The 12500-nt window shown below is 47.2% G+C and overlaps 1 protein-coding gene across 4 annotated transcripts in view; it reads left to right on the forward strand.

Annotated features, from left to right (window-relative positions):
• cux1b (cut-like homeobox 1b) overlaps positions 1 to 12500 on the forward strand; it is a 167111-nt gene that overhangs the window by 42478 nt on the left and 112133 nt on the right. The window lies entirely within an intron of this gene.

A 12500-nucleotide genomic window follows, 5' to 3' on the forward strand; every position in this document is an offset into this window, starting at 1 on the left:
AGGAAAAGTTCAGCCAAAAACTCACACCGACACACCAGACGTCCGTCCGTCCACCCAGACGTCCGAACCCAGCGCGTTCAGTCCTGCAGCTTGTAGCCGACGTGTGAGGAGAAGCTTGTAGGTAGCTGTACGTACTCAGCGTGTAGATTTGGGTCGGGAATTTTTGGGAATTCCTCGTAAAGGCAAATCTCTCATCCGTTCCCTGCTAGAGTACGGGCCTGTCCGAACAGCGCTGCGGTTCCGTTTCTTTCATTGTATAAATTTTTTATAATTTATACGAATGTTTTCTTTTTTGAAATTAAATGTTATTTGCTTTTTATTTGATTAGATTTTTTTCTTAAATAATTTATTTATTTATTATTATTATTATTATTATTATTTTACAACGATGTCCTTTTAGTTTCAGCGTCTACGGTTATAATCACGAAGGGTTCACAAGAAGTATTAATTAATTAATTTATTTATTTATTTATTTATTTATCTTTATAGCCGTAAGCATTTAAACCTTTTGCTTCTGTTAAACCGATGGCATCAAGACATCGTGTCACGTTTTAATGTCTTAATAATTAAAAAGAGAGAGCTTATTAAACACCATATACCAGGGTGTGCAGACTTTTGCTATATCGACCGTACGATACTTCAGAAGAAACGCACCAATCACCAGTCGGGACATACGACCCGGATGTTGAGCGGCACGACACGGGTCTTGGACGTAAAACGTAACCGGAGAAAATACTCGTTCCTGATTGGCTCTCGAGTCTCGGGTTATTCCCTTATTGCGGCACCTTTTAAAACGTTGTTGTTGTTTTTCTAACTCGCCGGCAGAAACGTTCCGGTTATTACGAGGACGCCGTGTCGGGTTCTGGGTTATACCACTCGGCGCTCTGATCTAGGCATTGTATTAAAAGAAAAGAAACAGAACGAAAGATACGGATCGGTGCGGCTCTAACTGCCGAGTCTCTACTTTTACCTAATTACTTTTGTTACCGTGTTAAACCCCTCAATCCCCTCGAGAGCTGTTTGACTCTGACCTACTTTGTTCTCCGTCGAGTGCGTAACATCCCCACAAAGACGAATCATCTGGGAATCGCATTGTTTATCCCGCGCTCCCATGGCAACGGGCCTGCCGCGGCACGACTGGAAACAAAGCGGCGTTGTCATTGTTGTTATTTGGAATGTTGTAATGAATAATTAATGAGGGCATGAATAATGTATGGAGGAGTGGGCTGGAGGAGTGAAGTCGCAGAGCTGCTGGTGGGAAGGTTGTGTGTACCACGATGTAAGCGTGCCATGTTGTTTTTCTGTTCTGGGGTTTTTTTTTTTTTTTTTCCCTGGGTTTTTTTTTTTGTTCTTTTTTTTTGGGGGGGGGGGGTTGTCGTCTCTGCCTTAATTCTGCATTCAGCTGCTCGGGTGTTTTTATTCCACTCGCTCGCTCTTAAATGTTTGCTCGTGTTAATTCCAGCCGAGACGTTTCATTTTTCAGATGTTTGTTTATTTATTTATTTATTTATTTATTTATTTATTAATAAACATATCAGAGACGCTGAGATGCCGCTCGGGATTCCCCGTCCTCAGACAGATTGTGAAAAGCGAAGAAGAAGCATCGTCTCACATCTGCTGCAATATCCAGATCAGGAATTTATTTATATATATATATATATATATATATATATATATATATATATATATATATATATATATATATATATATATATGTATGTGTGTGTGTGTATGTATGTATGTATGTATGTATATGTATGTATATGTGTGTGTATGTGTATATATTTATATATATATATATATATATATAAAAGTGTCAGAATTCATTATTTATATATCACAGTGCCATCGAGTTCTCGATTCTGATTGGACAAAAGGTAGAACACCCCCTCCCTACTGGCTACTGTCGCTACTGGCTCGTGCAAGCCTCCAGTGTCTGGGGTTGGGGTTGGGGTTGGTTCCCTGACCATGTGGCTGCACGCTAGTTTGTGGATCTTTTAATAAACGAATCGTTTGAATTGCTGGAGAACTGCTGTGGCGTAAGAGGAATAAAACAGTTGAGGATGTGCTGCTGTAACGATAGAAAGAACGCAAGCTGCTCGGTCCATACAGGGATACAGGGTTTCCAGTTTCGAGAGGAGGAGTTTTTTTTTTTTTTTTTTTTTTTTTTTTTTTTTTTTTAGGAAAACTTCTTGACTTGGCGAAAGTGCGATCGCACGAACGCTTCCGCAGTAATGTGTGTCGGTAAACGAGACCTTCTAGCTGTACTCATGTCCGACGCACGTGAATCGAAGGAGTCGATTGGCTGAACGCGCGTTGTGGTGATGTCACGTGATGCGTCTCAGCCCAAATCCGCGGTAATTCTGAGTCATTTCAAGCTGTTGGGAAAATTGCAAGAGTTTGCGTTCCTTTCTGCAATCGTACAATCGCCAAATCCTGGAGAGACCAACTACTATTTAAAATAATAATAATAATAATAATAATAATGTTAAATATCCCTCGGCCGTCGGTGGAATGCGGTGCAGTTAAGTAAGGAAACAAACATCTCTTGATGTTATATGAAAAAATCCATCAGGTAAATGAAAGGTTAATTTCGTGTGATGTGAAATTTTAATATGGGCTCATCACACCTCTCGGCAGCGGCTCGACATTTGCAGAGCACTGCATGCGGGTGAAATGAAACGGCGGCGAGTTTGTGCAATAACTGACCAAACTCAAGATTCAACCCCCCACCCCCCCCCACCCCCCCAGACCCACTCTACGCAAAGGACATTTCAATTTAAATTTCAACTCCGCTGAACGAAAATGCCAAGGCCTCATGAACGCTTCTGAGCCGATCCCCATTAAAGCCCGTTCACCGCAGATAAGCACCTCATCACCACATCCGCCTGCATCGACACTCTCTCCCCACACCGCCGACCAGACGCTTATCACACTCCGCTTCACACCAAAACAGCTGGACGAGCCGAGAAATGACGGCAGGAATCAGAGGAAGAGAAGACAAAAGAGGACGTGTGTGTGTGTGTGTGTGTGCGTGTGTGTGTGTGTGTGTGTGTGTGCGCGAGACGTGAAACGACCGAGTACGGGAAAGAGAACCCGGAGTCCTCGGTCCTGAAAACTCGACTGGAACTGGAGACTCCTTCCATCAAAGTCGAACAAACATCTCACCGAAAGCGTTCTTAACGTTCTGTTAACAAACACGACACGTCATGCAGTACGACCACATGCTGCTGCTGTTGTTGTTTTATCCGTTTATAGTTACCTCACGGAAACAAGCTAGTTCCTGTGTAAGACACTTTAAAAATATTCATTTATTTATTTATTTATATTCAAGAAACCGTCCGCCGTACAGGTTCCGGCGTTCGAGCTGTGAGCATAGAAACGATAACGTATTCGAATAGAAACCCGTCGTCCACGCCGCAGCCGGGTCTACTGTCCGAGACGTGCGGTGAGACTTCTGACCAATCAGAGTCCAGAGTTCGTAATGTTGATCAATGTTTCCTATAAAAAAAAACAAAAAAAAAAACAACAACCTGAAAATAAAACTGTAACCTAGGACAAAACGCCACGAACGGGTATCTAAAACAGACGACGCACGATAAAAGAGCAGGTCCGGCATGCGTTCATCTACCGTCCGCCGTGTCCGCGTCCGGATTTCCGTGTCTCGAGAAGACTGGAGTTCGAGCGCGGTGCCCGAGGAAGACGCCGTCGCGCTTTTACGTCTCCGAGACCGGAATAGATCCCTCTGTGAATCAGGACAGACGTGCCAGTCTCTCAGTTTTACTCCTACAATCTCGATGAATTATTACTATTTTATTCTTATTTGATGTGTTTATTTCATTTTCCGCGCCTGCGAGTACGACTGCACCGTAGCCTTTGTGTGAATCGGGTTTTTTTTTTTTTTTTTTTGGACTGGCGAGGGATTAGTAATGCCGTGTCGGATCGAATTTAGCGCACCCGCTTCAAAATGTGTCTTATTCTGTCTTCTCCGTGTTCTCTCTCTCTCACACACACACACACCCTCTACATTTATCACTTAAATCCATTTCTTTCATGTCTGCACACATCCATAATTTACACGCAGTCCTTTTAGGAGATACAGGGGCCCGAGGTGTGCGTGTGTGTCGCGGGAGCGGAGAGGAAATCGTCAGAGACTACTTCAATTTATGGGTTTTGGAGTTTTTTTCCTTTCGATGTCTAATGTTAAAAAGGTCACGATGTGTTTTAAATACGTTTGAAAAGAGGCCGATTTGGAAATCTCACCGCGAATAAAGCGCCGGCGTGTGGATTAAAGCAGCTTTTAAATCTAGTACGAGGCAGAAGGTCTGCAGTGCGGTGCCGTTACGGTGCGCCCTACGTAGTGAGCGAGTGTGTGCTGAGAATAGACTAGAAGCAGAACGCATGCACCTTCATGCAGTTCTCTGCTCAGCAGATCGAGTGGCAGGGGTGCAGCGCGTGAAATCATGCACATACAGGTCAGGAGGGGATGTACCGTCCGGGACTTTTGAGCGCGGAATGTTTCGGAGATTGCTGGGGGCGAGACGGGCCGATTCGAGGATTTCGTGCTCGGGGTGCCCTCGGATCTTCTCGCACGGAACGCCGTTTGAGAAAAGAACGGTCCCGGATGTTCTGGAACGCCCCGGTGGTGAGAGAGGACCGATTCAGGAACGCTAGAGTAACTCGAATGACCGACTCAAACGCACGACCGTGCTGAGCAGAGAAGCGTTATATGTCGAATCTTGAGGTGGACGTGCTACAGGATGAGGTGACGCTCCTCCGATCGGACGGCTGAAGATCGGAAAACGTGTAAGGGGGGGGGGGGTGAGGGAGGGAGTGAGAGAGAGATATGGGAGAGAGGGATGGGGAGAGAGGGGGAGAAAGAGAATGGGAAAGGGAGGGAAGGAGAGACTGATGAGAGAGGGAGGAGGGAGAGGGGGGGAGTGAGAAGGATGGGGAGAGAGGGAGAAGGGGTGGGGGGGAGGGAGAGGGAGGGGGTGAGAGACGGTGAGGGAGGGAGGGAGAGATATGGGAGAGAGAGGGAGGGGGTGAGAAAGGTTGGGGTGAGAGAGGGGGGGGGTGAGAAGGAAAGGAGAGAGAGAGAAGGGGTGAGAGACGGGGACGGAAGGAGAGAGGGATGGAGAGAGGGAGGGAGAGAGAGATATGGGGGGAGAGGGAGGGATGGGGAGAAAGAATGGGAGAGAGTGAGGGGGTGAGAGAGAAAGAGAAGGGGAGAGAGGAGGCAGTGAGAGATAGAGGGGGTGAGAGAAAGAGGGGGAGAAAGAGGGAGCGGGGGGGTGTTGTGAGTGAGGGAGAGAGGGGGAGGGAAGGAGGGGGAGAGAGAGAGAGAGAGTATACATGTGTACGGAGCAGCACAGAAGATACAGACGCTGCCTTCCCCGCTGTAAACCTGTCAGTCAGCATGGAGTCAGGGCGCGCGCACACACACACACACACACACACACACACACACACACACACGACTCCAGGTCCTCACGCACCACGAAAGAAATTTATTTCCAGTGACCTTTTCCCACAGCGCCGAGCCAATACCACAACGAGCTGTTTGTGGCGAAGGAACACTTTAACCGATCGTCGATCAAGCTGTTGGAGACAAGTGTTCTTGAAGTCGGGGTGGGGGGGGGGTTCTATGTAGAGGTGTGTGTGTGTGTGTGTGTGTGTGAGAGAGAGGGTAGAGGCTTTTTCCTTTTCGGAAAAGGCGAGTTGCATTAAGCAGTCCCTCTTATCTCTTCTTAAAGGTCATTCGTGGAGAAGGAAAAGTTTTATTATTTGCCCGTGTCCCCCCCCCCCCCCCCCCCATTAGTTAAACAAATACAGGGGGACAGTGGCGCTAATCTGGACCGTGACCTTCAGAAGAGCAGATACGCAGACACGCACGCATTGTGCACGCGCGAAGGCTCATTTTTCACATCAGGTGCTGCTTTTAGGTTCCAGACAGACAGTACAAGCCACGCATATTTCAGTGACGTGAACACCTTCGCCCCGAGGCAGATACGTTCACACACACACACACACACACACACACACACACACACACACACACACACACACACGGGGCGTGAGAGGATTTGTTAAGTAAGAGCGTGAGGTGTGTGTCACAGCGCTACAGGCGATGTTAACAGCAGGACGGGTGTTTCGCCTGTCTGAGTCGATAAATTCCCCCGTTTCACCCTGGACTCTTGCCTTCTAGACTTTACTCTATTATTATGGGATGTTTTTTTGGTTCAAACAAGAACCTGTTCAAGAGAAACTAGAAGTTTTGTCTCGCACCAGCAGCCTATCCAAGGGAACTTGTGGGGGACTCCTTGGTCGGGGTACCTATCTCTCTCTCTCACACACACACACACACACACACACACACACACACACACACACACACACACACACACACACACACACACACACACTACAGATAATTCAGAAACGCCAGTCAGCCTGCAACGCATGTCTTTGGACTGCCGGAGGAAACCCCCGAAGCACGGGGAGAACACGCAAACTCCGTACACACAGGGCAGAGGCAGGATTCGAACCCGCAACCCCGAAGGTGCGACGCAAATAAAACTCCCCCACCCACCCCACCCACTTCACCCCCTTCACCCCACCCACTTCACCCACCCCACCCACTTCATATAGTAACATGCAGCCAGCTAACTAACAACGCTCATTAATCCAAACTAAGGGAAACGAAGCACGCCATTGGTTAAGGTTTCATGCACGAGAGTTTTCCATCAGCACCAAAACCCTCTTCACACGTATAATACCGTATACTTTTGCGATCCTAGGTATTCAAGGCTGGCTAGTATTTCTATTTGATAGTATTTATGTTGTTATTTGTCATCGCAGGACCGTCGTGTGATGGCTTTGCGCCGGACGTGCGTGCTGATCTGTAGCACAGCAATGTATGTTTTGCGAAGGTCAGAAAGGATTAGTGGGCTACACCGGAGACACTACAGTAGTCCGGACATAAAGTTGGACGTAACGTTTCATTATTCAAACGTTTGAGAGAAGGAAGGAAGAAGTTGGCACCCCACAGCTCCGAAAATGAAAATTATTTATGACTCGTTCTCACCACCGTCCGACGAGGAGCCATCGGGCTCGGAACGTCACCTGAGGCGAGGACGAGTCATAAATAATTTTCATTTTTTGGAGCTGTGGCGTGCCAACTTTTCCTTCTTTCTTTGATTGTTGTTGAGCACCCCGTCGCCCCCCCCCGCCCGCCCCCACCCCCACCACCACTGATCTTTTGTGCCCATCAGATGTGCACGCTGTGTTCAATGATTCAAATCTATGCAGTAATATTTTGCCTATTTCTATTAAAAGAAAATCTTTTTTTTTTTTTGTAATATCTGAACTTTCCACACGTAGAACCCAGATTTCGGGCGAGATTATTTATAGGCGTGATGACTGTAACGATTTCGGGTTGTGGTTTCCACCACTGCGGCGGAATTAGAAAATTCTCGGATCCCGGGGACTTCCCGGACCCCGCTGTGGACTATGGACCTAACGATGGTCACGGGATCCGAAAGGGCCCCAAGGGGAAATGGAAAAGCTAGCGTTGATGGTGATGGTGGTGGAAGAGCGCTGAAACGCGAGGCAGGGTTCCGTTAGAACCGAGTGGGTTCTAGCACCGAGATTAGAACGAGAGATTACAGACTACAGGTGTTCACACCGGTACTCGGTGGAATTAAACTGGAAGGAAGTCTCTGAGGTGTTTGTAATGGCGTTGTGACTGCCTGATCCTTTTAGAGGTGTGTGTGTGTGTGTGTGTGTGTGTGTGTGTGTGTGTGTGTGTGTGTGTGTGTGTGTGTGTGTGGTGTTCTATCAGAGACAGCATTGGCAATTAGGGCCTGATCCAGGCTGGCAGTGTGCCTGCTCAGGCTGCCTGGCGTCTCCTCAGTTAATTATAGGCCTCTGTGTGTAAGTCCAACCACGCAGGCTTGTTTACCAGCCAGAGACACACACACACACATACACACTTGTACACACACACACACAGAGCTGTAACGAGCCATTGATTTAAGAGGCGTTCCTGTACGTTCTCGCTCGCTGAGGAATTTAGGAGGAGTGAAGAGAGGAGGTATTTGCCTCCTATCTAGCTGATGGAGTGGGAGGTGTGTGTGTGTGTGTGTGTGTGTGTGTGTGTGTGTGTGTGTGAGAGAGAGAGAGAGAGAGAGAAAGCAGGAATAAGGTGGCGCTAGAGACTACTGCTGAGAAGCCTTCATTACTTCAGTAATCATGACCTCACTGCCTGAAAATGCACAGAGTCGATGTTAAGTGCTGTTTTAGTGTCTCTGGTTGGACACACACACACACACACACACACACACACACACACACACACACAGTGTTTTCAGTAAGCACTTCTTGTAATGACCGATCGAAACTGTAAAAACTAACCGGAGTGAGTGAGTGTGTGTGTGTGTCCACTGTTTGTGCTCCTCTTACTCTGTCTTGAGTATTCTTCTCAAAATGGCTGAATAGTGAGATGTTAAGACTGATAGCTGCCTCTGACCCACATGAAAACTTTCCCATGCCTCTGTGTGAGTGTGTGTGTGTGTGTGTGTGTGTGTGTGTGTGTGTGTGTGGCTGCTGTGCACTCTATAGTCAATAACACAAAGCCCTAAAATATTATTATTATAATATTAGTGGAAATGTTTTTGCAGACTAATAGGCATGTTATATGGAATGACTATAGGAGTGTGTGTGTGTGTGTGTGAGAGAGAGAGAGAGAGAGAGAGAGAGAGAGAGAGAGACACCCTGAGGTCAGCATTCCAAACTCTAGATGAAGCTATTATTTTATGGCTGTCCAATTGGATTTGACTCTTAATGCAGATTCAATAATAAATAAATAAATAAATAAAGTCATCGGTCATTTCCTCAACGCGCATCACTTAACGCTCTGAATGGAGATTTTTAATTATACGCCAATTTCGTTGTTAAAGGTAATTATAATCCATTAAATGTAATTATGATCGCGCGTGTCCCCGAAGTGACGCGTTCCCGAAGCGGGCGTGTCACGTCGACGTTCTCTCCGTCGCCGACTTATACGGGTCTCGCGTTTCAAAATGGCTCCCGTATCGTCGGAGGACCGTAAAACCGAGCTCGGTATCGGTATCGAGACGCTAAAGTGGCGCTCTGTGTGATTTTTATCGTTATTTTTCTTTACATAATAAAGTGACACTTTTCTGTACTACTGCTCGTGTCTGAGCTGATCAATACTCAAATGCTTTAACATACTACATCTTTGAGGTAATTAAAAAGGACAGCTGGAACGTGAGTGATTTACGAGCGTACGTGCGTGTACGTGTGTGTACGTGTGTACATGCATCACACACACAGGGTTATCCATCTCATCTGTGACGGTTGATATGATCAGTATGGCTATAAGGGCTCGGCTGTGCGCAGCTGGCTGTACTCCTCAGCAGCACTCTCACACACACACACACACACAGAGTCAGCTATTTTTCATCTCCCACATGAGAGACGTCTCTTAATACGCTCCCCGCACGACTTGTGTACACATACCTCAGCAGTGGGTCTGAGTCAGCGATCTCTGTTCATCATCATAATGACTGTGTTCCTCTTTAATCGAGGGGTTTGATTGAGGTCCTCATTTTAGAACCGATTCCAGTCTCAGCACTTCCTCACACACACACACACGGTGTCTCTTTAATCGTTGACCTGATTTCTGATTTTGTCGTGTTTCCCGCGAAGCGACCGAGCTGTCTCGAACCCTCAGCATCTCATCATAGTTTATGATATTTCTAGGCTTAATAATTTAAATCCAGCCCTAATCGCTAGCAGGTTATCGTCTCATAAAAAACGTTTCACGTTACACAGCGGCTGCGTCCCAAATCGTACACTCGCGCACTACACCGTTCTGTAGTGCACTTATCCAACCGAGTTAAAAAACCGAGCCCGGATCGTCACACACTCGGTGCGCAGCTTTACGGTCGTGGCTTTGCTTACGTGGCGTAGCCGAAGAGGGGCGGGGCTACCAGGTGCTGATGGGAGAGGTGCCAAGCCATCGCAGGGCACAATCGTACACCCATTCACACGCTACGGAATTCGGAAATGCCAATCAACTTGGACTTGGAATGAATGAATGAATGAATGAATGAATGAATGAATGGGCTTTGGACTGGTGGAGGAAACCGGAGGGCTCCGTACTCCAACTCCGTACGCACGGGGCAGAGGCAGAAACCGAACACTTCCTTACAGAAAACGTCACCATAAACTACGATTATACGCGTTCACCGTACGAGTCCCTGTTGCTATAGAAACGGTAACGCATTAATGCGGTTGGCAGAGGAGATTCAACACTGTGCTACAGAACCGATTATCGGCTCGTTCGTGCTGGTACATGGAATGTTGAAATTGTCTCCGGAATAATATTGGCTTATTCGTACGTGGCGTTCCAGGCAGCAGCGGGTTAACCGTACAGGCTCCACCGTGGTGACAGTAATTCCCGCCTACGCTCGGCCAAGAAAAACATAATGTGTTTTTATTTGATGTGGTGTATCTCTTCATATCAGATAATAGACGGTTTAGCACAGAGCATCTCCTTTATGAGCAGTGGCAGATGGTGATGAGAGGCAGTACCTCCACAGACACTCCAGTTAACGCTCAGCGTAATATTGGTACACACACACAGACACACACACAAAGCAGTGAGAACAGTTCTCACTCCTCATCAAAGAGCTCGCTGCGTTCGAGGCGCTCTGTAGAAGATCAGAGCAGCGCGCAACATCTGACCAAATTAGCGCACGGATCAGAGGAGCGATACATAATTCAATAAGCCGGGGACGAGCCGTGTGCGTCCTCGTTAATGCAGCTACGCTCAAACTACTGTTCTTATCCTTCACTATTCTACTATTCTAACCAAACTCGGTTCTCATCCTGTGCTTGGGCTGTTTCTGTTCTAACCCAGACCTGACAAGCTGAGTAGAACAGACCGGTAACGAAATAAAATCTATTTTGCAAGCCAGTCGATGTTTGCTTGAATTTGGAACAATTCGCAGTTGCGCTGTTGAACCGACCCCCTGAAGCATCCCCTTTTCTCCAAGCACTGTTGAACCGACCCCCTTGAAGCCCCGCCTCCGTCCCCTTTTCTCCAAGCACTGTTGAACCGACCCCCTTGAAGCCCCGCCTCCGTCCCCTTTTCTCCAAGCGCTGTTGAACGGACCTGAAGCACAGTGAAATTCTTTTCTTCACATACCCCAGCATGTCAGGAAGTTGGGGTCAGAGCAAAGGGTCATCCATGATACAGTGCCCCTGGAGCAGAGAGGGTTAAGGCCTTAAGGTTGAGCCTTGCTCAAGGGTGCCCAACAGTGGCAGCTTTGCAGTGCTGGGGCTAGAACCCCCGACCTTCTGATCAGTAACCAGAGCCTTAACCGCCAAGCCACCACTGCCCCACTGCAAAAGTATGGGGGACTTGACTATCACACCCCCTATGTAGGACTTCCTGAAACTAGAATTGTCTTTGTTTGTTGTAGCATTAAGATTTCCCTTCACTGGAACTGAAGGTCCCGGACCTGTTCCAGCATGGCCGTGCCCCTGTGCACAAAGCGAGCTCCGTGAAGACACGGTTTGCCAAGGTTGGAGTGGAGTCGAAGCAGTAACTCAACAGTGAAAATGTTGGCCATATGGAAACATTTCATCTCTTGTGTGCTGTTTGTAATCAACAAGTAACTTATTTTGGTTTTATTTAAGACTTTGTATTGTTCAAAGTGAGGTCTTGACGTTTTGATGCTGTTACTCTTTCTGTTCAGTTCTTATTTACGGACTGGTGAGAAGGCCATGCTGTAGCACGCTAACTCCGTGTTGGAATAATACTATTGTTTGTGTCTGGTTGGAGAAGCCAGGTTAGTTAGACCGAATGGAAGCGTCATGCTGCTGATGTCACCGTGTGGTCATGCGTTAGGAATCCGTTCCGCCTTATATGCCTAGGAAATGTCTCAAGCGCTGATGTCACGAGACCTCGGGAGTCTCTGAAAACATTTTCTCACACACCGGGTGGAATGCGGATGACGACAGCATCGCACTTCAGTTCTACTCACAAACCGAGGTGTTGTGAGTGCACAGACTCCTAGGATCTCTCAGGGTACCATTTACAGGATGTTGAAATGACTATATCTTACAATCAGCAAAGAAGGAAGAAGACTCCTCAGGTCAGAGATTTCCAGACTAATCAGAGGGCCAGCATAGTTGTAGGTTTTTATTCTAACCAAGCAGGAGCACTTGAAACAGCTTTGAAGACTGAGATGAGTTGGTTTAATGTTGAATCAGGTACACCTCCTGCTTGGTTGAAATGAACACTTGCAGCCAGATGATTCACGATGTGTGGATAAAATCAAACATCCCTGCCTTAGATCTTTGAACTTCACCCCTTCGTCATGAAGCATGAACTGTCGGGGGTTGGGGGGTTCAAGAACCCGGCAAGGAACCGTAACGGGTTCCTGAATGCTTTTTCATGTTCTCCC

The sequence above is a fragment of the Ictalurus punctatus genome, chromosome 20, assembly GCF_001660625.3.
Source record: "Ictalurus punctatus breed USDA103 chromosome 20, Coco_2.0, whole genome shotgun sequence".
Taxonomy (NCBI): domain Eukaryota; kingdom Metazoa; phylum Chordata; class Actinopteri; order Siluriformes; family Ictaluridae; genus Ictalurus; species Ictalurus punctatus.